Below are 26,042 nucleotides of genomic sequence, written 5' to 3' on the forward strand. Positions count from 1 at the left end.
TCAATGGAAAATTTAGAAACAAGTCTTTTTGAGTGAAGACTTTTTTTTTTAATAATTGCAGGGACAAACCTTGTTCTGTTTTCTGGAAAAACTTTACTTGGGTAACTTTCTTGGATGAATCTCTGCTGTTAAGAGGAAAGCACTGCTAGTCTTGTCCCTATTGCTTCCTCTTACACCAGTACCTCATCTCCAGAATATGTGCTGTTAATCCTGTCTGAAGCCAGTCGCTGCCTTAAAATCCTCCCTTTTTGGCTGGCTGGGGCTGTTGCTGCTGTTTATCAACAAGCACAGTTAAAATGTGCTGCTGCTTTTTGCTTCGTACCATGATGCATATTTGTCCAACTTCAGCATCAGGAGCTGGATGAGAGAAGAACCGTAAAGTTGGTTTGCTGATGCAGTGAATACCTGCTCCTGGAGACTGGATCGCTGCTGTCATAACCCCCTTGCTGCAGAGCCTTGGTGCAGCATGAGCTCCCGCTGCATGTCCAAACAGGCTTAAAACATTCTGACAAGTAAACTGTATCGGCTGGCTTGATGCAAGATCCGATAGTGTTTGTCAGGGCTGCTCCAGCTGCATGGTTCATTGGAGATTACCCATCTTCCCACAGCTGGCACAGCCCTGGCACGTAGCACCCAGCTAACCGCGGTGCTCAGGGTAATTCAGTCTTCCTGTGCTTGTACCTGACCAGGACCAGTCTTGCACTGCGGGTGACCTGCTGGTGTTCATGTCTGCCAAGGCTGATGGTGAAGCCATGGCTGCAGATGGGCATGCTTGTTCCACCCTGCAGCTGGTGAATACTGGTGAAAGAACAAGTTTTAGGTGGGCAGGGACACAGACCCCAGGGGACTGCCGATGTGCTCGGGTACACCAGCCCAGGCAAAGCTCTGCTGTGGGATGGACTGCTGGCCCTGACCTGGGGAGGAGCCGGGATGGTCCTCAACCTCCGTAAACCCAGAGGCAGCTAAGGGGGCACAGCCCGAGCCTGGGGGGTTTATTCCTGCTGCATATGCAAGTGCAGTGTTTGGGGAAATGGAGAAGGTTTGTGTTTGCTCAGCGGACCCAGGGGAAGCCATGTCCTGGGGAGCAGGCAGTGGGAGGCGAAGGGAAAAGCAGAGGGCGATTTAAAGGAGTCCTGTAGTATTCATTCACCTGCCTGTGCTGTGAGGTTAATGAGGAGTCTGTTTGGGAGCTTACAGCTTTTAAATCAAAGGGAGAGAGAGAGAGAAAGAAATCAACTGAAACTTATTCTAAAATTTAAAATAAAATCCTTTAGATTTGGTGATGCAAAAAATGTGAATAACTTCATCCCTGTCAAAATATTTTTTGAGAAGGTTTCATGTGCAAACTGCCTATTTTTCATCGATTTTGCAATAAAAAGCACCCGACTTCTCACCGGGGCTGGCTCTGGCCATGTCCCTCAGTGACGCATTTGCAGTTGGCAGGGGGAGGAGGGAGAAGTTCATGTGGGGTCAAACGCATCCCAAGCGGGTGTTCCTCCGAGCGGGGAGAGCTGCAGCGCAGAGATGCATCTGCGGTGGCTCGCTGTCCCCGGAAAGGCCCCGCAGGGCTGGGGGGGGACAGTAGTGTCCCTCTGCCAGATCTCATATATGTTCAGCAGAGCCCTTCTCCACTCCTTGGTCCCACTGGCTCCACGTGGTCTCCTCATGGTTTGAGAAGGGGCTGTGATGAGCTGGGGCAAATCTTCCAAAGCATCTACGCAGCCTCGTGCTCGCAGCAGCGAGTTTCTGAAGGTGCAGGTCTGCTGGGGCTGTTCTCAGCAAAACTGTGCTTTGGGTGTCACTTCAGTGGAGCTGGCCATGCATTTACATGTCTCAACCCCCAGTTCCTCAGTTACCTCCTGTAAGAGACATACCCGCTGTCCCCTATAGCCTTTATGGGCAGCCTGGAAAGAGGCAAAGTCTGGGTATTACAGGCAGTGCTGGCCAAAAACCAGCTTTGCTATAAAAAGCACACCTTTGCCTGTGTTTGCCTCCCCCATCCTCAGGTGGATCGCGTGTGTGAGCAACACAACGGGAGAACTCCTGCTACTGGCAGATAAGTGATGTCTCAATGTTTTAAAAGTTTTTAAGAAATCCACTTTTCTTGTTCCAAATGATTTTTTTTAAAAGTGAGCTAATTGTCTAGATGGTTGCCCTTGCGCCGGAGAGTTCATCTTTCCATGTTTGGCACAGTCAGGGTCTAGCCCAGCAGTGGGGCTTTGGTTGCTCTGATGGTACAGACAAACAGTGATGATCAGGAGGAAAAATGACAGTGACATTGAAACAAAATATACTGAGCTGGACTGGTTTTCTTTGCAGTCATTTTGTTTTCCGACAGTTGCAGAAGTCTTTGCCTGGGGATCCCGTGCTGGGATAAATACCCCTGGGACAAGCAGCTCAAAGGCGTTATTGGGAGGGGAAACTTTCCTTCAGCCCAGCTTTGGCAAAAGCATGCATAAATGTAGGAGTACAGAGCAAAACCCTCCGACTTCTCCCTCCATCTCCTCTCCCAGCAATGGGCTGGGTTCCTCAGGAGCCGCAAGCCCTCCTCTCCTCCCTTCTTGACTAGAGCCATCCCAGATACTGGGGTTTCAGCATCTGAATCATACAATTTGTTGGTGACCTGAGCTATTTGGAGACTTGGGAACTTGCCATCAGGATGCAGAGCAAGACTCTGTTTATAAATTACGCTGATGCTATAACATATGTCCTTGAGGGCAAGTGGCATGAACAGCAGCTCTGCCACGAAATGCTCCCGTGCGGCTCTGTTACTCTTTGCGGGGAGAGCCGTGCACGCCTCGGCAGCCTTTCCCTGCAGCTGGTATTTTGGGTGCAGTCCGGCTGCATGTGTCTGACCCCGGATGGTCGTGATTTGGGACCGTGGCACAGGAATTTGCATGCGGAGCTGGGGATGCTGGGGGAGGAAGGCAGCTGGCACGGCTGCGCTTGCAGAGCCAGCGTTGGCGGGCCGACCTGCTGGTAATGATTTGACCTCTTTCTCTTAATTGGTGGGCCCCAGTTGGGGTGATCGTAATTATGGTGGCTTCTCGCTGATGCTGAGCTGTGCAGGGGGGCAGACACGCACGTAGCGTGGGGCTGGGTCAGTTTTCTGAGCAAGGGTGTTTTCACGTGGGTTCCCAGAGCCCACGCAGACCTCTGGAAGCGCTGGGTGGCCTCTTTATCCCAGGAGGGTATTAAAGACAACCCCGGAGGGGAAAATGCCAGGATGGGGCGGCTAGGAAAGCACAGAAGGGGAGCGAGGGGGAAGGGAGGCAGAGAAGATGTTTGCTGAGGGCCTAATTAGCATGAGTGAAAAAATGATGATAGGGTGAACAGAGAAGAGAGGCTGGGAAGGAAGGGAGAGCTGTGTGTGCAGAGAGAGAAGCTGGTGGGGAGAAACCAGGTGAAAAGCAACAAACCTGAAGCAGGACAGGAGCAGGGATGGGGAAACGGGAGGTGGGAGGAGTTGTTCTGAGAGACTTTTTCAGCAGAAGAAAGTTAGGGTTAGGGGAAATAGAAATGTGTGGAAAGTAGAGAGGAGAGGTGAACTGAGGGAGGAAAATCTGTGCTTTTATATTTCTCCTCTCCCAGCAGAGGAGAAATTGGTTTCAGTATAGCTGTGCAGTTGGTCACACTGCAAGAAAAAGAGGACCAAGGTCCATAAGGAATGGAAAAAGAGCAAAGGAACAGAAGAAAACTGTAGAGCCATTTATTGCAGTGTCGTGAATGGGTAAAAGTGAGTTCAGCTCCCCTTCTCTCTCTGGGGCAACCCTGGGGCAACTGTTTTGCTGTTTCTCTGCAGGTTATGTTGCTGTTGGGTTACATCCTATCTGTGCACATGCGAGCAGGGCTTGTCCATGGAGCTGTTCTTCGTTCCCAGGCCTGCCCCGGGAGCTTCCCTTGGCGTGCTGGGTATGGGCGATGGCTGCGCCTGCAGCCCTGACGCCAGGCACAGGGCTCAGAAAGCAGCATGGGGGGGTGCTCTCCCTTGTGAGCTGCACGCCCAGGAAGATAAACCTTTGCAGCAGCCTCCCCTGCTCCATCTCCTAGCTGTGTGCCAGGTGAGAGCTCAGTTTTAATTACCGAGCAATGAACTTTTTCACATCCCCTTTGGAGCCACCACTGTTGAGCTGTGCTGGCATGCAGTGCTCGGGATGCTGAGCCCCTGGGTGCATCTGTGGTGCCCAGAATATGCAGCTAGGAAAGAAACTCAAACCAGGGAGAAGCCCAAACCATACTGCCAATGGCGACCCTTTGCACGTGGCTGTGGTGGGGCCATCTCTGCCATTGGGCAGAGGTAAGAGCAGGGTGCACGTAGGTCTCCTACTTCTTGGTTTCTTTCTGCAATATCCACCCTCTATAATCCTGGTTACATGCGTGTATCATGTATAGAGGTCTCCGTTGCTGTTCTTGCCCAGTTTGTACAGCAATACTGGTGTGCTGCCATAGGCGGAGGAAACTCGGATCTGATTCAAGAAAAAGTCATTGGCTGAACAGTACAGGCTATGCCCGTACCTGATGGCTGGGTGCATGCAAAACAGCACTGAGCAGCCTGGGAACTGGATCGTAGGGTTTTTTTTTAAGTGTGGTGTGGTTTTTTTGTTGTTGTTTTGGGGTTTTTTGCAACTTCATTTTATGTATGTGAATTTTTGACAGACCTGGTGAAAATGTTTAACAGCTTTCACATCACTTACTTAAAACACATCTCCCTTTTCTCTTACTGTAACAGGGTGTTTGGTAAAATAGAATGAGAACTATCCATGTAGTCCATCAAAGGTGCTCATGGAAAGGGTCCTTCTGTGAAGTATAAATAGTTTTGCATTTTAGTGCCCTTCTGGATAGCTTTTGGTTCAGTGTGAGGCTTGCACTCAGCAGAGAGGAAAGATGTCTGTTAAGCAGAAGTCACTATCAAAATGATGACACCATAATACAGGCCCAAATCCTGCTCTTTGTCACCACCCAAGCAGTCTTGCTGGACCAAATGCAATCAGGAGTAGAGCCCCATTCCTACAGAAATCTCTAAATCAGCTGTAGCGGTGGTGTAAATCAGGAGTGACTCCAAAACAGCTGCCAGCATCACCCTTCTGCACTTGTCCCTCAGCAGGTGTTTCCGAAAAGGGGGAAGGCACGCTACGGGCTGTGAAGCTGGGGATATGAGTACAGTGTGGTCCTACTCATGCCAGTGGCCTGGGCAGGACTCTGGCAGCCAAGGGGGAATTGCTCCCCGGCGGTGTTTGTCCCCAGTAGGATGGTGGGGTGGGGGGTCCCCCCCTTTGCAGCTAGCTCCCAGCAAAGTGATGCTGTTTTGTTGCCCTTGTTGCTTGCCCTTGGTGCAAAATGTATACCACTGTGCAAACAGGGTTTTGCCTTTGATGATGGAAAGAAAAATCCAGGACTGGACAAAACAGAAAGCAAGGTGATCCCGGACGAGACATAAGTGATGGCGATGGCCATGGGTGTTATGAGAAAATCCTTCTTATGTGGGCATCTCTGCCGTAATATAACTGTGCTTCAGGCAAAAGGCACAGTCTGATTTGGCAACAGATAAAGGCTAAGTGAAACTCTTCTTGTTTATTTTTCTTAGCTTTACAGCTCATAACTGGAGCGGCTGGGTTTCTTCCACAAAAAACGCAAAAACTCAATGACATTCAAATGGCTGAAAGCTAAAGAAAATTAAAACTGAACAGTCTCCTGCTTGTCTAAAAATTTCAAACAACACTTTGTTTCAAAATTTTCTTCTATTTTTATTCAATTTTAACTAATTTTATTTAAAAATCTTAACACCACGGTTCAGTACCAAACTAGGTATTTAATTTCACATCAACTGAAGTGTCAGTAGCAATAGTACTCATATTAATAGCAGTTCTCATAATACAAAGAAAGGGACATGCTGAGGCTGGAGATCTTGCTTGGAAGGGAAGACTCGGCGGACACCCTGGTGACAGCAGCAAGAACACAAGTGCATGGGGTGGTCTGTCCCTTTCACTGACAGCGCAAGATCATACAGTCAAACCCTACCGTCGCTGGCCTTACAGACAGCGTGGCCCTTCTGGGATTGAATAAGGAAACTACAGTCCCTCATTTTCTGCCTTTAGCAGGAGTTCAAGACTCTGGACCACACTGATCCTCTCCCTTCTCTCCCTCTAATTATAGGAGGCCAAAGTGACTTTGCTTGGTGAAAAAAAGAAGGGAAAAAAAACCAAGCCCCAAACCCCAGGAAAAATATCCAGCTCCCTCCTCCAGCCAAAATAGGTTTGTTTTTTTTTTATAAGGTGACATTTTGAGGAAAGCGAACATCATCAGAGAGTGAGCACCAAGAGAGCTGTACATGATACGTGATAAACTGAAACCATTCAGGGTTGGGTGGTTTAACTGTTTTAGCAGTCAGCAGGCAGATGCAGAGGGGTGGAAGGATGTGGGGATGTACGTATAGCCCATAAGGACTGAGCCTGTGATCAGCGTAACGAGCCGGCGGGTGCCTGACCTCCTCTGCCCACGGGCGCGAGCAGGGAGCGGCGACGGGCGGCTGTCTCGCCCTGGGCTCTGCCTGTTGGCTTCACTTTTAACGTTTGTGTTTTCTGTGTTGTGGTGGATGGGTTCACTGGCAGCGCTTCCTGTCAGACAGCAGCTGGGGACCACAGAGCCAGCTGGATCAATAGTCTCGCCGCTGCGATGTCCTTTTGATTAGCGCGGTGTCTCGGTGGTCGGATCCCGGTGTCGTATCAGCTGCCCTTGGCTGGAGGTATCGGTCTGAGTCAGGCTCGGCCTGTCTCAGAAGCGACGAGGTCTTCTATAACATCATGTCATTGGCAACTTCTACTTTGTGTCAGACACAGACAATAGACTTGTCGGTTTTCATCTGCCAGAGGAGAAGCAGCTATAGATATCTCCCCTATGCAAATCTGTGCAGCCAAGCGAAGAGCAGAGCCGCTCATGGGGTGTCAGGGTCCCCTCCCGGGCACCCAAAGACCTCTCTGGTTTTCTGGTCAAGAATCATTGTAAAACACGTTTACTTTGCTCTTCCTGCCCTATATTTAGAAGGAAAATAATTTGTAAAGGCCAAAACACACTGCCAAGTCCTTTTCTGCACATTGTGGGTTTGAACTGTGAGGTTACACTTGGGTTGTTCTCTCACTTTTCCTGGGAGCACAATGTTTATGGAAAGCTCGGTTATCACACGTGCATCTGGGAGATGAGACCTGAAAAAAAAAACCACCCAGGGTTGCAAAACATATGAAGAAGCTACAGGAATTACCTGCCTGGCCCAGCTGCTGCCCTGGCATGGGAGCTGGGGCAGAGCCCACCGCCTCACTGCAGGGGCAGCAACGCTGCCCTCAGCCCGGCCCATCTTGGTGTTGGGAGAGTGCTTCCCCATCCGTTTTACAGCTAAAGCCTGAATGATTATGTTCAGTCTTCGACTATCCAGTTCCCTTTCTCCGCTCCTTCAGACAGCGTCGCTCTGAGTGAAACCTGATGGAGGTGACTCGGGCCCATTTCTTTGCTCCGGCTCTGAGAACCGGTGGCCGGCAGCCTGCCTGCCTCAAACTGCTGGCCGGGCAGGATCCCTCTCAACACTGGATGAATAACAATGGATAGATAGGCTGTTCCTGGCCTTATAAGGAAGAAAAAAAAAATTTTCACTGCACTGCTTATTTTTATGTTTGTTGTTACCTTTGCAAGCACACGTGGCCGTGGGGCAGTATGACAGGACACAGGCTGCACTGTGAGGTCCGGCTGTTAAACTGCTCAAAATAGTGAATCTTTCACCATTTTGATCAAAAGCATTCTTAAAAGTAAGGAAAACCTCAGCATTGGCTTAAAGCGCAGAGCATTTTACATTTCAATTTGCCCCTGAGGCCAACTTGGATGCCAGCTGGCCCCCGCAGCAGAGGCGTGCCTGGGCTGCCCGCCCCTGGCGAAGCTGAGACCCCCCGGCCGGGCAGACGTCGGGAGCCACCAGCCCCACTGCTGCACAGCCCCTTCCTGCTACCAGGATTTGCTGGCATGTCCTGATAATCCCGTCTGTTAAAAATGCTTGATGTAATTGAGGAAAAATGCTGTATTTATCTTTTGCTCATCTTGACTCAATTTGAAGAAAAGGCTCTGCTCTCTTTGCTTGGTGAGGATGTTGTCCAGAAGGGTTAATGATAGAGGATGTTTATACGGGAACAGAGTTTCCCAAGGAGGGAGCTGGGTGGAGGAGATGTCTCCTTCAGTTGTCATTTTAATTTCCTGTTTTAAATGATCGGTCTCAGCCTTTTAAAGAGAATACAGGGGCGAGCTGTGTTGGATGTGTGCTTTGCCATCGTGGCGGTGTGATGTGAATAAACCCATGCCCCCGGCCCCACTCATGGAGGCCCTCACGGCTCACAAGCCCAGCATCTGCCATGGGTTGGGTGGTCCTGTCTTTGGAAAACAGCCTCCAGCTGGAGGGCCCCTTCAGTTTAACAGCGGGGAGGGGTATATCAGTGATGTGAGGGACTTGTTCCACCTTCTGTGCTGCCTCGTGTGATATGTGCCCCATAAGAGCTATAGGGCAGTTGATGTGGTTACCCCATGGGCTTCTGGACCTTCTTCCCTGCTCACACCCATGCGGTGGTTGCGCCCAGCCCTGTAGCAGCACCCAAACCTCTTATGTGTCTCCGGTGGTGTCATGTCAACCTGCTAGCCAGGAACTTGGACGTACAAAGAGATGCCAGCCATCTTGCTGGAGGTAGGGGCTGGAATAGTGCTGTTTTGCCTCCAGATGCCCGGCCAAGTTTATGCATCAGCACAGCCTCCTTCCCTATCCTGAAAGCCCTAGAGAAATTGCTCCATAGCTCTTCTGCAGAAGACACCGTGGAGAGGTGGGGACCTAAGGAGTTTTGGGGCACAATTCCCTGTGTAAAGACACCAGCCACGCTTTGGAAGATAGGTGTGAGCCGGCAGAGTGGAAGGCTCGTTTCTGCTGCCCATGGTACCAGACTGAGGTTGGAAATATTGATGGACCAGGGTTGTTTGTACCAGCGAGGGCTGCATTACTAAAGGGGCTAGTGGATGGATGCTTAACACAAAGGACTGAATTCGGTGTTGACCTGCACCACGTGCAGCCCTTCGATGGGCTGCCGTGGGGTGCCAGTCAGCTCGCAGTTTGTCCCAGTGAAGCCGTTGTTCTAGCTGGACTCTCTTATACAGCATGGCGTTTGCTGTGTTAGTGGGAATGGGATCAGAAATGTCTATATAGAAGACACTGCACACAAACAAAAGTAATTTTTCAGTTTTTCACAATTTGACGAGTGTTTCTGGGGAAAAAAAAGGCTTCTGATGGTGATTTGTATCTAAAATTTTTGCTAGGTAGCTGTGTCCTGCCCTGACCCTACGTCATTTTCAGCTGTCACTGGCTGCCCCTTGCTCTTGCCTTCTGAACTATGCGAAACAAGACAAGTACAGCGTGAAAGTGTGAACGGCCTGTGCTGCAGACCTCCCTCTCCAAGAAGAGAGGCCGGGAGTCAGAGGCTCTGGAGATGTGCTCTGGGCAAGCCCCAGGAGAAGGCAACTTGCTCCGCATGCCAGCAAACAGCCTCTCACCTGCACGGCTGCGGAGCACCAAGCTCCTGGCGCTCACTAAAGCAGCCAGCATGGGGTCAGGGCACAGAAAGGCAGAGCCTGAAGGTCCCTTTGTGGTTTCCAAAAGGGTAGGCTGGACCTCTGGGCAAACAGCACCTCTTCTGCTCCTGCTCGCTGAGCCGCCTGCCTTCCTCTTCCCAGGGCAGCATAGGGATGGGGAAGCTCCTCCTTAACTTTCTCACGTAATGCAGCAGAAAGTCTGTTATTTCTGCTCAGCCTGGACCTCCAACAAGCTACTCAAAGTCTGGGCCTGGCTGACTGCAAAAATTGTTACCCAGCTTTTGTTCTCTTGGCCTTGTTTCCCCCTTTCCTCCCTGCCCCCCTCTTATTTTTCTTCATACCGGGTAGGGGGAGCATTTAGTGCAAGATAGATTTTGAGCAACACCCAACATATCTGCTGCTCTCCTGCAGTCAGAAGATGCCAGCAGAACTGTGCTGAGCTGCCGTGACTTGGGGTGCCTTTATCGTCCGCGGACACCACGGCTGGAGCCGGCGGCCTGCGGGCAGCGAGAGCAGCCGCTCGTCCTCCTGCCTGCTGCAGCCGACTCACGCGCCCTGTGCTTGTGCTCCCTCTGCCTTTTCCTCTCTGACAGAGACCTGGGCTTCTGCCCATATATATGGGCAGAATAAATAATAATTTTATATATATATATATATATATAATGTGCGGCAGAAGCAACGTTAGGCTTACCTTTGGGTGATTGTGGGGTTTTTGGCATGGTGATCGTCTGACCTCTCTCCCTGCTCTGCAATGGAGAGGAAGTTGACTGAATGTTTATTACATTTTGTAGATTATGTATGCCCATCTACAGCATATGTTCACAACAAATTTATAGACCCCTATAAAGGGGCTTACAGGCATTATATTTAATTAAAGTGGCAGAAATTATATCATTGTAATAACTGCTTGGCCTTTAGAGGTAAAACTCAGTGCCAAGGATTCCCAGATGAATCATCTCTGATAAGAACCAGAAATGACACAGGCCATATATTGTATGGTGAATTTGTTTGGATTGGTACCTTTAGGGTATTCAGCCTTGCCAAGTCTCTGCGGTGCTGACACAGTTTATTACACATTTTCATTTATTAAGAGATTATTTGACTGCAGTTTGTTGTTTTATTGTACAGCAGGTGATAATTTTACACTAAATTAACTGTAACATCTCTGTTAGGAACAGGCCGAAGAGGCTTCTTGCTATGATGCTAAATACTAAGTAATGGCTTTTATTCATCAAGGGAGTAATTTACTCTCATGTGCAGGGCTCGACTAAGACTCTCCACCAACCTGTTATTAGTCTGCACGTGTATGTGGTTCAGGTTAGGGTTAATGGGTCTTGTGCCAATGCAGGCTGCCTCTTAAAACCAGACCTCTGTGCTAGCATCAAACAGTTTGCTACTTTGAGGCTTGACTGAAAAATGGTTTGAGGCTACCAAATCTGCACGTAGGCAGACAAATGGCCACCAAGGTCTGGAGGTGGGCGATGCTCGTCATGTCAGCCCAGGAGCCCAGCTTTTAGCATGAGAAGAGGTTATGGCTGGGCAGGCAAAAAAGTGAAAGCTCCTAGCACAGTTTGACTCTTCAGTAAAATGAAAAAGATGCTGTTTCCATTCCTGGCTTAAATATTTGCTATTTCAACCAAAGAAATAATTCAACCAGAAAATAATTTTCAAACCTTTTATAAAAACAAAGGAAAAAATGATCAACAACCACCATCCCCCTTTTCCCACAGAAGTTAATAACTTCTGACAGAAAAATATTTATTCAAAAGCCCTTTTTTCCATTTAAAATAGATTACAGATGAAAATAATTTGCCTATCCCTTAACGAAGTCCATTATACCAGACTAGTTTCATAGTCTGTCTCACACAGATACCGTCGAGTTAAGCTTTGTGTTGGGAGATGGGAATTCCACACGAAATTGAATTGGAGACTGAAGCAGGAACAATTATGGCTGCAAATTATTAAAGCTTTGCTATATTGGAAATTCACAGTGTGCTTATAGCGGTAGCTTACTATTAAGAAGAACCATACTACAAAGCTAAAAATAGAGGAAAAAATCAGAACCATATTGCTTTGATCACAATTCCATGTTTAAAGGAAGTAATCATTGGCAAAATAATCCCCTTCCCAACTGCGCCGTGGATTAGCTTTGGCTAATGCTAACATTTCCTTTATACAGAGCACATCAAGGGAAAAATTATCAATTAAAATCTAGGGCTGGGTAAGTAATTTATAGTAAATAATTTACACGAGGGAACCCCCCGACGCACACACGCTCCTTCTCACTTGTGACTTTTCTGCAAGCAAACCCTGGCTTTCAGCACACGAGATCGGTGAGCGAGGACTTCCCGAGCGGTTCGCTGTGAGTGACACGCATTTGTTCTGACTGAACAAGCAGATGAAGTGTTATAGTTCTAGCTGCTGAAGGGATGATCAGAGCTCCTAAATTAGGTGTCCAGGGTGGGTTTTTTTATGACTAGTTATTCCAAATTGTCTTCTGGGGAATATTTTCTAGTGCTTATTTTAAAAGTAAAAGATCAGAGATCATTCTGCGGCAAGCTTGTTAGCTGGAGCGCTCATGGAAAGCTGCTACCAAAGCAATGTGCACCCACACTCGGAGAATATGAAAAATTATTCCTATTTTTGTTACAGTACTCCCCAGATCTAAAAGCATTGAATGGGCTTGTCTGTTTTATTTATTTGGGGGTGTTTGTTACTGTTTTTAGATGAGGGATTGTGAGACCATGTAAATGGCTGTTGTCTGTTGCCTTTTGGGAATGACATTGGATTTTCCTGCCTCTCCCCGGTTTTTTGGAGTCCCTGTTTTCTGCAAAGGGAACATACAGAAAATTTCCAACTCATCCTTACTGTAGGTTTGTTTTTTTTTCAAGGGCGAGGGCAATGCCAGCCTATGAAACAAATGCCTGGGAATTAAGTGTTTGTGAGTGGTAGGCTCTGCCTCTGCATCCCAGCTCAGGTGCAAACATTTGGGGAAAAAACCTGCACACTTGAGAGCGGAGGAGGTGCAAGGCACCCTATGGACACCAAAGGCACACCTGCACAGAAGGTACGCTGGAGAACGAATTCTTTGCTTGATAGCTTACAAAAGCTGCTGCTCCTAAAGCCAGCAGCAAAAAAAAAGATGAGAAAATTTGGGAATAAACTGAGATTCAAACAAATCCTTTCTGCATATTCAACATATTTTTGTGCATAGTTGAGAATGTAAATGCATTTGATCCTCTGAAGGAAGTTTCAGTCGGTGCATTTTTAGAGGGATGTGGTCTTGTGCCTGGACTGGAACCTGAAGGTGCCTTCTGCCCTTGCCTCTCTAAGAGCCCAGTGATGTACATCTCCATGCGTTTTAGCTATTTCATACCTAAAGCCGGCATACAACAGCATAACGTGAGCTTGTAAAGCCCTGAGAGATCCCTAAGTGAGGGCAGTTCTAGAAGGGCCCATTGAGATGACAAAGTTCTGCTGTGTGCAGGCAGGATTGCAAAGAGTGAGGTGTGCTGGCACGAGTGACATGGTCATGGACTAGATCATGTCTATTTTTATCATCCAGCAAAATTATTAGAACCACTACTGTTATCATCAGCAAGACTAAAAAACCCTAAAAGGATAAAGCTACTACGGGACATCCCACACAAAATGATGCTTGGGGGTTGCGCCACAGTACGTGCTATTATATTACATTTCTACCCATCTAGCATCCCTGCAGCCCGTTTAAAGAACTGTAAGTAAAACCTGAGCTGCTGATAGCCACTTTACAAATGAAAACCTTGATTTTATTTGACTGTGTAAGACTCGAGAAGAAAATGGGGGAAAAAACACAGAGCAGAATAAATTTTATTAGTAGAGTAGATGTGGCAGAATAATTACAATTTCTGAGAGAGTGTTGGGAGCAGCATAAGGGGGCTGGAAAAGAAATAGCAGCTTAAATTTCGATTGTCTGTTTGGGGTGATAGTAAAGTCAAGAGTGCCATTTCCAGTCTAAAATCCCTATATCCAATACTAAAAAGCATTAGAGCCTAAATAAGGATTTGAATACAAATGTCTTCTACTCCGGCTCACCACAAAATTAAAGGATCTGTTCCAGGAAATACAGTATCCGCATGAAGAGACCCCCTTAGATCTATGCCTTTGAAGCTTAACTTTTAATTCGGGATTAAAAAAAAAACCCAACAAACTTGCACAAGGCCCTGCAGAAGTCTGAGACAGCGTCCTGGTAAAGATCCTGCACCGCTGCTGGCTCGAGTGGAGCTGGGCTGGAGGTCTTGCCGCTTGCCCGCCCCAGAGAGGGAACGCTACCCACAGTGTTGCTGTTGATGCGAGAGTGATTCAGCTGTGAACAGGAGAGAAACGCTGAATCCGGGAGAGAAGCCCTGAATCCAGGACAGGCGGGATGGCACACAGGCTGGCTGAGCCCCGATGATGCTGGTTTTAAAGGCAAATGCACATGGTTTGGGTTAAGGCTGGCCTCCCTCTGTCCAAATGCATTGCAGAGTATAGATGATGTGGGCTTCACATGCGTAATTTTTTCTTTTTCATCTTGGTGTAAGGCAGCCCAGGAGACGCTATCACGTATGATGTGTGCATTTTTCTTGTGCTCTGTGCTTCTTTTACTCAAAAGAGCTTCTTAGCAGCCCAGATACAGTGGGTGACCGCTTCTATTATTCTCAGCGTTGTGCAGCGTTATTATTTTGCCTCTCCTCTTTTATGTGCAGGCTTGAGTGCACTTGGAAGCACCAGGCAGAGCTCACTCATTTAGGGACAGCCGAACTGGGATAAAATAAGATACCCAGTAGCTTTTACCACCGTGCCTTTACCTCCTAGTGCAGACAGAGCTGGCAGTAGGGTCATCTTCAATAGATGCCCATGGGTGGCCCTACCAAACAAGATGCCTCAGCGCTGGAAGTACTGTGTCCCAGCAGCAGCGATGGCAGGGTCCTGGGACGCAGGGGATGCTGTTAGGTGAGCTGCTTTGTAGCTGGGGCTGGCCCCCGGCTCCAGTGCTGGGCACGATGGCTCTGGGGTTTGTGGCCCCTGAGGTGTTTTCCCTGGATAGGTGTCGCAGACCCAGCAGCACTGGGAGGCTCTGCCTCGGGGTGACGGTGGGAGCCACTGACCAGCCTCACTGATACTCTGTCAGCTGCCCAGTTGCTCTTGTAAGCAATACTGAGGTTGGGTTTCATTTTTATTTACTCCGTTACACAAAATATTCACATCTCAAAACCCCCCAAAACCCCGCAGCACCCAAAGGTATTTCCAGAGAACAATATTTTCCGTTTGCTCCTGCTGGGCAGGGTCCCTGGCCCTTCGGCCCGTGGTGCAGAAGTTTCTATTTTGAGCTCTGATGTTCTTGGGTCAGCCCTGGCTACAGGAGTCTGTCTGAAATAAGGGCCTCCTAAGCCTGGCTCGTGGGCCACTTGCAAGCTCCACTCCAAGGCGAGTGCATACAAATTCACTGGCCATATTCCTTGTCTTTCTGGAGCTTGTTGTGCAACTAAAGACTGGTTTCTGAGTCATCCCACTGTGCATCCCGAGCCCTGCAGGGAGACATGCCAGTACGAGCCATATTAGTAAAAAGATCTAAAAGGGTAGACAACTTCATTTTAGCCAGTATGTCTAAGAGAATGTGTCCATTGCAGCTCAGCTGTGGGCTCGGAGGGCAAGGAAACTTTTGGTGAGGGGCTGCTGCTCAACAGACAAGGGTTATAATTTTTTCACCTGGAAGAGCTGCTTCTTGCCAAAGAGGGAAGAGCCTCCGAATCCCTCCTGTGAGCTCTGGAAAACATTTTGAAAAATTTTCCCTTCTTCAGATAAAGAACTGATTAAGTTTTCTATTCCTCTGAGTCCCTGTGCTTCCCATTCCCAGAGGCATAACATTGAGCCTAATCACTAACTAGAACAACTGAGGCCTTTATTTTGGTGTAAAGCTGCATGAAATAAAGAAAGTCCCCTGTGTATAGAGCTGTAACACTTGCATGATTATGAGAAAAATGGAGGAACCCACAACTGATTTCCAAATCTGAGTCTTCCTTTTTCCTATAATGAGTGCGATGTGTAATTTACACAGGCAAGAAAATGTACGAAGCTGATTATTTTTTTCTTTCTCTTTGTTTTCATTCAGTTGCAGAAGGGCTGGAACTCCAGAAAGCCGAGATAAGAGCCCTAGCCTTTCCTTGATGCGGTGAGCATGAGAGCGTGGAGAGGAACGGTGGTACTCAAGGTACCACCATGAGGACTTAGTTGGGTCTTTCAGCAGCTATCAAAAAAAGACGTCTCGTCTCTTTCCTGTTTTGAAAAGGAGGAGCATGAGAGCCACGGTGTGAAACGCCCAGTGGTGTCGGGGTAATCAGTCCCAGTCACCGAGATACTTGCCCACACCCAGGACCGTGGCAATAAACTGCTGACTACAACCAATATTGTAAAAATTCCTCCCTGGATGCTGTAGACACACGGATGGTTTTGCATATCTGGAAGACTCATTGGGCGATGACATATTTCCTCTTTGGGTTGACTCATGAGCTGCTCCTCCTGGTTGCTATGAAAGTTGGAAGCACTTTAACGCTGCCTGCTGCAGGTACATTTCATGAAAAGAGAGAAAATCTCAATATTATTTCTGGATTCACTGCTTTGACCCTTTCACTTTTGCAATTGGTAAGCTTTGACATTTATTAAATAGCTTGTTAGTGGCAGAAGCAAAGACAATAAAATTTGTGTGTATAATTTAAAGCAAACAATCTCTTCTCTTAATCCGGCCTTCAAGGCCTGAAGTAAACAACTGCATTTCAAGAGAATGCTAGTAAGAAAAAAATGTCTGTCGGGTGCTACTTTTTTTTAAAACATGAGAGAAAATGTTTAGCAGTCTAAAAGCTCTAAGCCCCGAGTTGTTATGGGGAGATAACGGCTCCGTTAATTAGATGAGCAAATATTACTTTATTAGTACATTTGTGCATTGGTCTGGCATGACTTGTGCCCGTTTGTGACACACGCGACTTTCTTCTTTTGAGCATTTATAATGAAATTTTTCTAGTAAGTTATTTAATGTAATTGCCGTAATTGTCTAATCCTTATATTTGCATCAGTGTTGTGTGTTGATTATGACCTGGCTCAGGGTATTTATCTATGCCGATTTTCAGCAGCTCTTGGTAAAAAAATAAAAGGTCTTTTCACGATGTGCAAGTTTGCCACCGTTTCAGACCCTGCTTTCTGTCACTCACCAGGAGAGGTGAGGTAGTAGATCCATGCTCTTGAGCTCATCCTGAGTTTGCACGGCGCCAGCACGTGGGCAGAGGGAAGAGGCTGGATAAAGCCATCAGGGCAGCTGACAGGGACGCCTGGAGCCGACCTGGCTCCCCTGCCCCTGACTCCTGAGCAGGGGCAGGTTATATAGGGATGGACAACACCTCCTGCTGCGTCTGCTTGCCCTGCCACGCAGACGGTGAAATCGCCTGCGAGCTGCTGGTGGCCAGAGCTTACAGCCTGGTGGTTTAAGGGAAACGAAAATCACCGCTGATCCACCTTGAAACATGGGCTGTAGGCAGAGCGCTCAGGGGTGCGGCAAGAGCCGGCGTGGGGAGCCGGAGGGACGGCGGCAGAGCTCTGCCAGCAGAAGTCAGCCGGCCCTGGAGGCAGCGCCAGGCCGTCCTGCAGGGACGGGGGCTGCCCAGATGCAGGTCGCTTGTGGATTTCAATCGGACCTAGCATTTCACAGCGCCATCTCTCCCTGTAGTTCCCTATGCAGGGCCCGTATACATTTGTGTATTGTACAGCTCCTTCATAGCCTGCAGTACTTTTAACACCTAACGTGCATGTTTATCTCAATGCGGGACAGACACCAATTAACGCTGCTCGTTAATGAGGGCACAATCAGCTTGCATAACCTTGAACCACCGAGTGCACGCAGTGATGTATGAATGAGAGGTTAACTGCAGATGACAGCTCATTTCTTTTTGTTCTTCTGCCCAGAACATCCTGCCAATACACACGTTACAAATAACGTGTTCCTGTGGTGGTAAGGGGGGGCATTTCAGAAGTGAGCATCACCTCTTTGTTTTAGGAGCGATTGCATGACATTCGGGGTTTCAGCCTTAATACCATCTATTGCCTCGGCTGCTGGGATCAGCTGTTTCCCCTCGGATCTCCACTGCTGGTACCCCCAACCGCAGCCCGGTTCTGCTTTCTGAATTAGAAAGTTGAATGTGACACGGATTAACTTAAAAACCTACAGAAAAGGGCAAGTGGCATTTCTGATGTGCCTGAGACGCTCGTGCCCGTCTGACTCACAGTGCACAACGCGCGGAGCCTCACAGTTCGCAACTTGCGGAGCGGTGTCATTCGTAATTCGTGTAAATGCTCACTTACTCACCCACCCACAGCCGCGTTATATACTGCTTTTCCATGCAAAACGCTCAGCCAGCGATAAAGCCCAGTTAGCATCACGCTATCTCCGCTCTCGCACAGATTATGCCACATCAGTGTTCTTTCTGTGGGGAATATATTTACTTGCTGTAAGGAGCCATCTAGTGAGGGTTTACTGCACATAAAATCAAAGTAACCATTTCTTTACTGGTTCCAGGCAATGCTGAAAGAAAAAGTGCTGGTTTTTTAACTCTTCCCCCCCTCCACGTGCTCCTGCTGCGCTCGAGCCACAGCTAAAGCAAACAGATTGAGCAGGTGAGGCGGTGCGGGACTGAATGCTTGTTCCTCTGGCCTTCCCTTTACAAAAGACAGGGAGCACACGTGCTCACCTGCGCTCAGCTCTACTCTTGGGGTACCCACGCGGGGTAAGGAAGAGTCCCGAAGGACCTGCCCTCTGCGCCGGCAAGAGCGAAAGCAACGTGCGTGGGTGGAGAATACAGGGAAGGGCCACGCTAGGCAGAAATGAAAGGCCTTAAAGCTGGTCCCGTTTTAGCGTACGGGGAACAACGGAAGAACAGAGCCAGCCGGTGAAGTGCCCCTCGTCACGCAGGCAGTGATGGCATAGCCAGGAACTTAATTCAATTTACAGAAGGCTAAGCCAGAGCCTCAGTCAGCAGGCGTTTGAATGGTGGGCACTTTTGTGCTACTTTGCTTTTTTTTGTTTTGTTCTTTAAAGAACGATGAACTTCAGGAGATAAAAGTGTGAGAGTAGGGTTGGGAGCGTCCGTGCACTACAGAAATTTGAAGTTACTGCTCCTGGAGCATCAAAAGCATGACTACATTGCAAATCTATATTGTTCTGAATTTTACAGTCTGCAGAATGTACTGAACACACTGAGTTAAATATTAAGCACTCAGTCAAGGAAATGACAGCAGATTTTCTTCAGGTTAGAAGTAAGAGTTGGTGCTGTGCTCTGAAACGACAGTCAATGAGTGTGGCCGGGTGGAGGAAGGGGGTGCAGGGCAGCATCATTCGTTTCAGTTGTACTGAAGCAGTCTCCAGGCTACATCTGCGTGGCCACAGGCAGCGAGGTCTCTGTCGGAGTGTGCCTGGGATGCTCCACAGCAGGCAATAATGCCAGAGTCTCCATCGTGACATTCACTGTGGAGCCCCCTCCGGCCCCCTCAAGCCTCTTGTGGAGGGAGTTTGCAAGCAAGCAAGCAAGCAGCTGCACATGGCTTTGAGCAGCCTTATGCTGTGCTGGCCCTGGAGTAATCCTCCCCATCTCCTGCCTGCGCATTTCCAGTGCTGGTTCTCAGTAGGCAGCTTTTCCATCCCTCGATAGCTCAGCTCTGCGCTCTCCCACGTTGTCCTCGGCTCGGTTCCCCTAGGCACAGCTGGCCAGCCCTCGATGGGAGAGTGCTGAGCGTCAGCTCCTCCGTAGAGCTGAAAAAATGGCTGGCACACTGGAGGAAAGAGATTCTGAGACATTTGACACTGTAATACACAATAAACAGGACAGTAATTTTTCATAGCTATGCTGCATATCAGGATAGGGAAAGTAATCCAACTTTTATAAACAAGCCTTTATTCTATAAAACCCAGACGCTCTCTCAATGCACAAGAAAATGCTCTGAATTATGAATGCCTGTCATTTTACAATAACTATTCCTTGCCTTTTTTTTTTTTGAAAATGCAAACAATGAAAAATATTTTTTTTTACAGTGAGAAAATCCCCATTTTTAGTTGGTAGAAAGTATTTGACTACATCAATGATTAATAGGTTTAATGTAATAGCTGCAACTGAAATTTAAAAAGCAAACAAGCCAAACAGAGCCGAATGGATTTGTTATAATATTTCATTAGGGATTTTTAAAAGTTTGCTTTATACTTGCAGTTTGTTGTCAGAAAGAATTGGCTGAATTCAGTCAAAATGGTTTGTTCTTTGTCTGTCCGTGGTCACCATAGCTACCATTTCAATCTGTTAACATATGTGGTATTATTTTGTTCCTTTCTCTTAAACTCTATTCACAGATGCTGTCAAGATTTTCCTTTGTACATGTCTGATCGGTTTGTGCCAGGTTTGGCTCCATGCCTCTTCAGACGAGAGCCTCTGATGAGGACAAGGTGGTTAGGCACTTGGTGCAGCAGTGGAGACAGGAGGATAAGCTGGGGTGGGGATGGCTCCTACTCCACTACCGGCATGGGATCTGTGAGAAATACCTTGGGAAGACATTGTCAGAGGTGTATCTATTTTCTGGAGAGGTAGGTATTCCCTGGATGTGCTGTGCCAGATCCTCAGCTGCTGTAAATCAGTATAATGCATTCGTTTTAGTGGAGCTGTTGTGCCTGCTGATGGTCAGGTCCTGTGATGTTGCTCATAACACAGGTTTTGGGTAAGGAGCCAAGAGATGAGGAGAGACACGGCTACAACATTTTAAATAAATAAGTAATAAGATTGCATAGCATCTATTCTCTTGCTTCTTCCAGTCTTAGAAAAGGTTCAGGTTGCCACTGAGTATGGAGGTATATCCACTCTGGACAATGTAGGTGATCGGAATATTTAGTGGAGATCAGATTATCCACATTTCACATTTTAATTGGCGCTGAATGGGAAAAGAGTCAGTTTTCTCTATTGCTGAATGTGAAGATGATTGAGATGGCTTCATTTTCTTTCCAGCTGTGAAGCAGGCAGATAAATGTATTGATGTGAGTATGTATGCACTACAATTTATAGTGGGGAAGCCGTAAGAGAAATCAGTCTGGAAAATATACAATTTTCTTTCACAACAAAGCTCTCACAGTAAAAGAGTAAAGTTAAGGTGAGTCTGTCTCTTTTTTTTAAATAGTATAAAAGCCTTTGTTTAAAGCTCTGTGGTCCTGATTTTCAGAGCCGCTGAGCACCCTGCTCTCTGATTTCTTTTAACTGGAAATGTAGGTGTTCAGCATTTCTGGCAGCTGGGCCCCCTCTGCTAATGCCTGCAGAGAGTAGCTGGAGAAAGTGTAAGAAACATTATTGTAATGAGGGGCTAATTCTGCCTCGCCTTCCTGCCTCTCAGTGCAGATGAAAGAGTAGCTGGGAGTCATGTTATGTGCACGGAGAAAGGGAATTCTGATTTACTGGCTCTGGCTCCCCAGGGGCAGGGCTGCTCTCCTAGCACAACTCACAGTAAGTCACATCTGCATTTCCAGTATAAGGCCCATTTTTAAGGACTCCTAGTTCGGCTATAAAAATTCACTTAGCATGCATGAATAGAAACCAAATTGACAAGATAGACCATAACTGCTCTGAAAGGGCCATTAGTTCCTGTCGTATGAAAAATGCACGTTTTAAAAAAGCGAGTATTGTTCACATTTGCACAACAGGCTGTAACTGTTCCTTCTAAGTCATTATAGGCTGTATGGAAATAATCATTTTCAAAATCACTATTGATACCACAGGCACAGAAACAGCAGGAGGCAGATGCCTGTGCTTGATATTAATCCAGTGCCTCTGAGCAGGTTCGGATCAGTGTAAACTCTAGATTTACACCGATGTAATTGAGAAGAGGAAGACAACGGTATGAAGATTTTGTCTGATGAGTGAAGAGTTTGGTGCGAGGTTTCTGGTGTCCTCAGATGAATCCCAGCGGTGCAGTGGCTGTGAGAGGGTACCAACAAGTTGTCTGTTGAGAAACACCATCCATCCCCTGTGCTCAGTGCTAGTGGAGAGGGGAAATGCATCTGTATTTGGTGCTTTTGGTGTTTAGTAAGGGAAAAGCCCGGGGCAGACAGGAATGTGATTTTTAATTGTGATTTTAAGAGATACTAGGTCATGGCATTTTCTAAAATTGTTTCTTTTAGTTGGTGATTAATCCCTCGCTTGACACCAAATCGAGGTTTTGTTCATTTTTTTCTTTTCTTTTCCAGGTTTTCATGTGTTGCAGGTTTTCTTTAGACAAATAGCAGTGAGGAACTAACTTTGATTTCTCTCTCCTCCCCCTGAGATTGCTAGCATTTGAGACTTTCAGATTGTATTTGGAATGAATGGAAGAGAGGTGTAAAACCAAAGGTTGGCACTAGAGTCCTGATGAGTTGTGCTGTGCCTTAGGGGTGTGTTCACAGAAACACTGGGCCTGAGCCTTCTTGTACTGGTTTTACAACAAAGGGAATTTTCAGCGATTTCAGCAGGGTGATCCCCACGTACGTCAGAAGGATGTGAATAAGACGATTTTCTCCACTCCCACATGTATGGACATACCAACCTATACATTTTTACTCTCTTACAAAAGTTTGCTTAAACCTATGACTATGTGTGTTGAGGGCAGTTTCAGATGTTCCCTTTCCCATGGGAATGCCAGTGGTCAGAGGCCCTGTAGGATACCCCTGGCTGAATTTCCCTAAGATCATCTTATGTCACGGGAAGAGATTGGGCTGAATGATGGAGTAGAGGGGGCTTTGCTGGCAGAAAGTCAAACCGGGGAATTTTTGGTAGGATTTCAGGAGCAAGCAGCTGCCTCTCAGCCGGACCTCTCTTCCCTGTTGCTGGGATTACCACAGTAGCAGCAAGGCAAGTGGAGAGGACCCCCGGGGAGGCAGGAGACCGCCTGGCTGAGGGGCTTTGCTGCAGGGTTTCTCTCGGAGCCCCGGACACCAGCGTGCCTCCGTGGGAGGGTGCAGGCAGGGGGCTGCCTGCCAGGTTGCCATGGTGGGACACCTCTCTCTGGGCTGCCTTTTCGGCTCCCACCAGTGGATCCCAGCGACACAGGCCCCTGGAAAGCTGCCACCGTGGAGGGTCTCGCATGGAGGAGTTGTCCTGCTGGATCCCGCCGGTGCTTCTTTTAGTCTGTTAGCCTTGCCGCTAGCAGCATTCTTCAAAGGTAACGCCACAGCGCTGCGTGAGTAGCTGCTCCTGGGGAAAGCTTCTTCCCTCACTCAAAAAAAAGAAGAGATTGATTTAAACACTGAAGTGCAAGGGATTGTATTCCTTGCAAAGCTCTAAAAATTAACATCTACTGTTAAACCCCTGGATCTCTTAATGTACAGCATCCAATCTTTGTCCCATTAGGTCTTGTGACAAAGAGCTCCCCGAAGGGATTGTGTGCAATTCTTGTGTTTGAAACCTCCTGTGAGAAAAATTAAGTTATTGGATTCCTGGTCACCCTGAGAACGATGACAGCTGTCCCCTGCTACTCCGTCTCCCCTGATAGACTTCAGCATTGCGTGCTGGCTGCCCCGCTGCCAAGATGGGGATGATGGAGAGAAGTGAAATGAAAGAAGTTTATAAAAAGAGAGTGGTATCTTCCCAGGTAAGTGCTGCGCTAGCTGCAATGGTCCCTACGATGAAATGGCTCCCAAAAAGGAAATTTTTTTTCCCTGTTGTTTTTTTTTTGAGGAGCGACGAATCTCTTTGCACCTTGTGTTTCTCTTCTGATATGGAGATTTTCTACTTAAAAAGAGAACTGAGTGGAGCAAACTCGTCAGCTATCTGAGGCTTTCTACTGATTTTGCTACTTGCCTCCTCCTCATCCTGAGGAAAGGAAAGGTGCCTGTCCCACCTCATACGAGGCTTGGTTTCTGTGAGAAGGCACCAGCTATGGAGGGGTTAATAACACCAGAGCCTGGCTCCTGTCTCGCCCCCTCTGACTGCTGTCCCTTCCCACTTTCTCCTCCTGAGCTCTTCTTCAGGGCTGCTCAGGGGTGCAGGGTGGGGGGCAGAGAGGGGCTGCCTGCTCGGGGTGCTGCCTGCGGGGGTGCCCCCGCTCCGGAGCCCCGCTGGCTGGGGAGGCGGGGGAGCTGAGGGGGAGCAGGGCTCCTCAACAGCCTTCAATTTAATTAGCTGAGAGAACCTCCCAGGAGGAAAAGGAGAGAGGGGAGTCCTGTGAGAGCAACATGGGGTGGCTGGGAAGGCCCCAGGAGCCGAATACCTGCTAAGGGGATGCTGACAGTAGCGTGTACAGATGCGTGACTTCTGTTCCCCTCAGCTTCACGAGCTGTGAAATAGCTCCCGGTGCGGACGCTGAAACAAACCCACTGGGGTCTGTGTTCACACTTCGCTGGGATAGACGGGGTGTTCTCTGCAACTCTGCCCGTGCCAAGACGTTGTGTGTTTCTCCCACTGCTCTCCCTGGCATCGCTAGCCTCTGCCTGTGCAGGATTCCAATCCCATCCTCTCCTTCCTCCCAAGGCCAGCTCTCAGTGCCTCCCCTCTGGGCCAGCCAGGAGCCCTGCTCCAGGCCAGGACGGGGTTTTCTCTGCTGCAGGAGCTCCCCTGGCTCCGCCGTGCTCACCCTGCAGCTGCCAGCAGCCCTGCTCCTGCTGATCCAGCCCCAGCTGCCTCCCTGCACCCTCGCACTCCCACCACAGCCCTCGCCGTATTTTTTCCACTGGCCTCCCACTCGCTACAGGATATGAGCCATTCTCTCCAGTGGGAAATAAAAGTTTGGATTAAAATTTGTCGTATTATTCCTTCTCTAAAAGCAGCTTTCAGGCTGAAAAGCTGCAAGGACAAATTTCCAAAGGAGCGCAGGAGATTTAGGGACAGGTCTTTTAAGGTCTTTTAGTTACATTAAAATTAAATTAGATGCCCCTTGGGATTTTTTCAGCAGGAGGAGGTGTTTTTGAAATTTGCATACGATGTCTGTTTATGTCTTTAGCCATAGAAATACTTCCAGAGATTCGGGTTTTGAACACCTTAAGTCCCCTTGAAACCAAAGAGAGCCAAGCATCGACTCCCATACCTTCCTTCCAAATTCCGGCCAAAATTGTTGTCGAACTTGGAGCACGAAGTTCTAATGTAAGAGATTATAAACCCGATTTCCGCTCTGCTTTAGCAGGCAGCTTAGCACCAGGGAAGAAAAAACAACCCATAATGTTGACTGTATAAACATCTTGTTCAAAGGGTTACATTTTCCTGATTAATAGCCTTTCAGTATTAAAAACAATCAGTCTAGAGCGTGATTAATTGTCCCTTCTACTACTAGTAACCAAATATACGTGTGTGTATATACATACGTACATATATATATACACTCGTGTAAACACACAGGCACATTCTCACTGGGGTAAGCATTTTCAGTGTGTCTGTTTTCAAGGAAAATACAATACGCAGGAGGTGAGAGCTGCTCGTTACAACTCAGGCAAACGGGAAGGGTTTTAGCTCTTGTAACCCTTTGTTGTGAGACCTGGCAGCCCCAGGGACGTGTGGCGAGCATTGCTGTCCTGGTGAAAGGCACGAAACACTCACCTGGGCAGGGAGGGGACCAAGAGAGCGGCAGAAGATGCTTTGCTTTTTGTCCGGGGAATGAAGGCTGCTCAGTTGGGCATTGTGGCTGTGCCTCTACTTACTCTGTATTTTACTTGTGGGACTGACAGGGTTAATGACAATAAAAAGTTTTCATTTAAATGTTGGCAAGGAGAGGTGCTTTTCCCTTAACAAAGATAACCAAATTTAAAGAAATTATTTAAAAAGACAGTCCTGGCTGGTCCAACCTGTTACGCAACCACGCAACAGCGACACCATCTTTATAAGGAAAAGACTTTTTTTCCCCCTTTTGCTCTGATATGTAAGGAGCTGAACAGGTTAACCATTACGTTACAGTAATGTCCAGAAGTGGCAGTCAAGCTCAGGGGCTAGGAAAAACACCATCCTTCCCTTATGTGACTCAGTCTGCTACAGATCACATATGAAACTCCTCCTGATCCTACACACAGCTTGATGAGCCTCGGCAGGACATACGAGTGTGCGCCGTCATGTGTAGGATCACAGCCTAACGTGCCTAAATGAAGTGTTGATCCACGTAAACAAGACCTCCTACCCACCAGAGTCTCTCTTAGTGCTCACAGGGTTTCCTCCTCATCTGTCCCACCTTGCAGAACTTAAAAATAATGAAGTTTTAACATCGGGTTTCTCCAGAGCAAGTGGCGGGAGCTGGAGGAGTAGAATCTGTTGCTCTTTTGGCATTTGCAGTAGTCAGGGGCTGCAAAAAGTGCATTCACTGTTGCTGCTGAAAAATAAAATTCTGTATTTTGTGTACAGTCTCTGTGTACACACTCGCCTACACTCTCTGAAGAGTTTTCTTTATGGCCA

The 26,042-nt window shown here is 47.8% G+C and overlaps 1 long non-coding RNA gene across 3 annotated transcripts in view; it reads left to right on the plus strand.

Moving 5' to 3' along the window:
* Positions 1-18,276, plus strand: part of LOC148056856 (uncharacterized) — a 41,131-nt gene extending 22,855 nt beyond the window's left edge. Inside the window, exons 3-5 of one of the 3 annotated variants that reach the window (XR_015702172.1) lie at positions 12,498-12,673; positions 15,740-16,269; positions 18,191-18,276. This is a non-coding gene — a long non-coding RNA (uncharacterized LOC148056856). Of the gene's footprint in view, positions 1-12,497; positions 12,674-15,739; positions 16,782-18,190 lie in introns of those variants that run through there. The other 2 variants (XR_015702171.1, XR_015702173.1) reach the window with 2 other exon arrangements.
* The last annotated feature ends 7,766 nt before the right edge of the window (positions 18,277-26,042 follow it).

The sequence above is a fragment of the Nipponia nippon genome, unplaced genomic scaffold, assembly GCF_047370975.1.
Source record: "Nipponia nippon isolate SJK-2023a ecotype South Korea unplaced genomic scaffold, ASM4737097v1 scaffold_11, whole genome shotgun sequence".
Lineage (NCBI taxonomy): Eukaryota > Metazoa > Chordata > Aves > Pelecaniformes > Threskiornithidae > Nipponia > Nipponia nippon.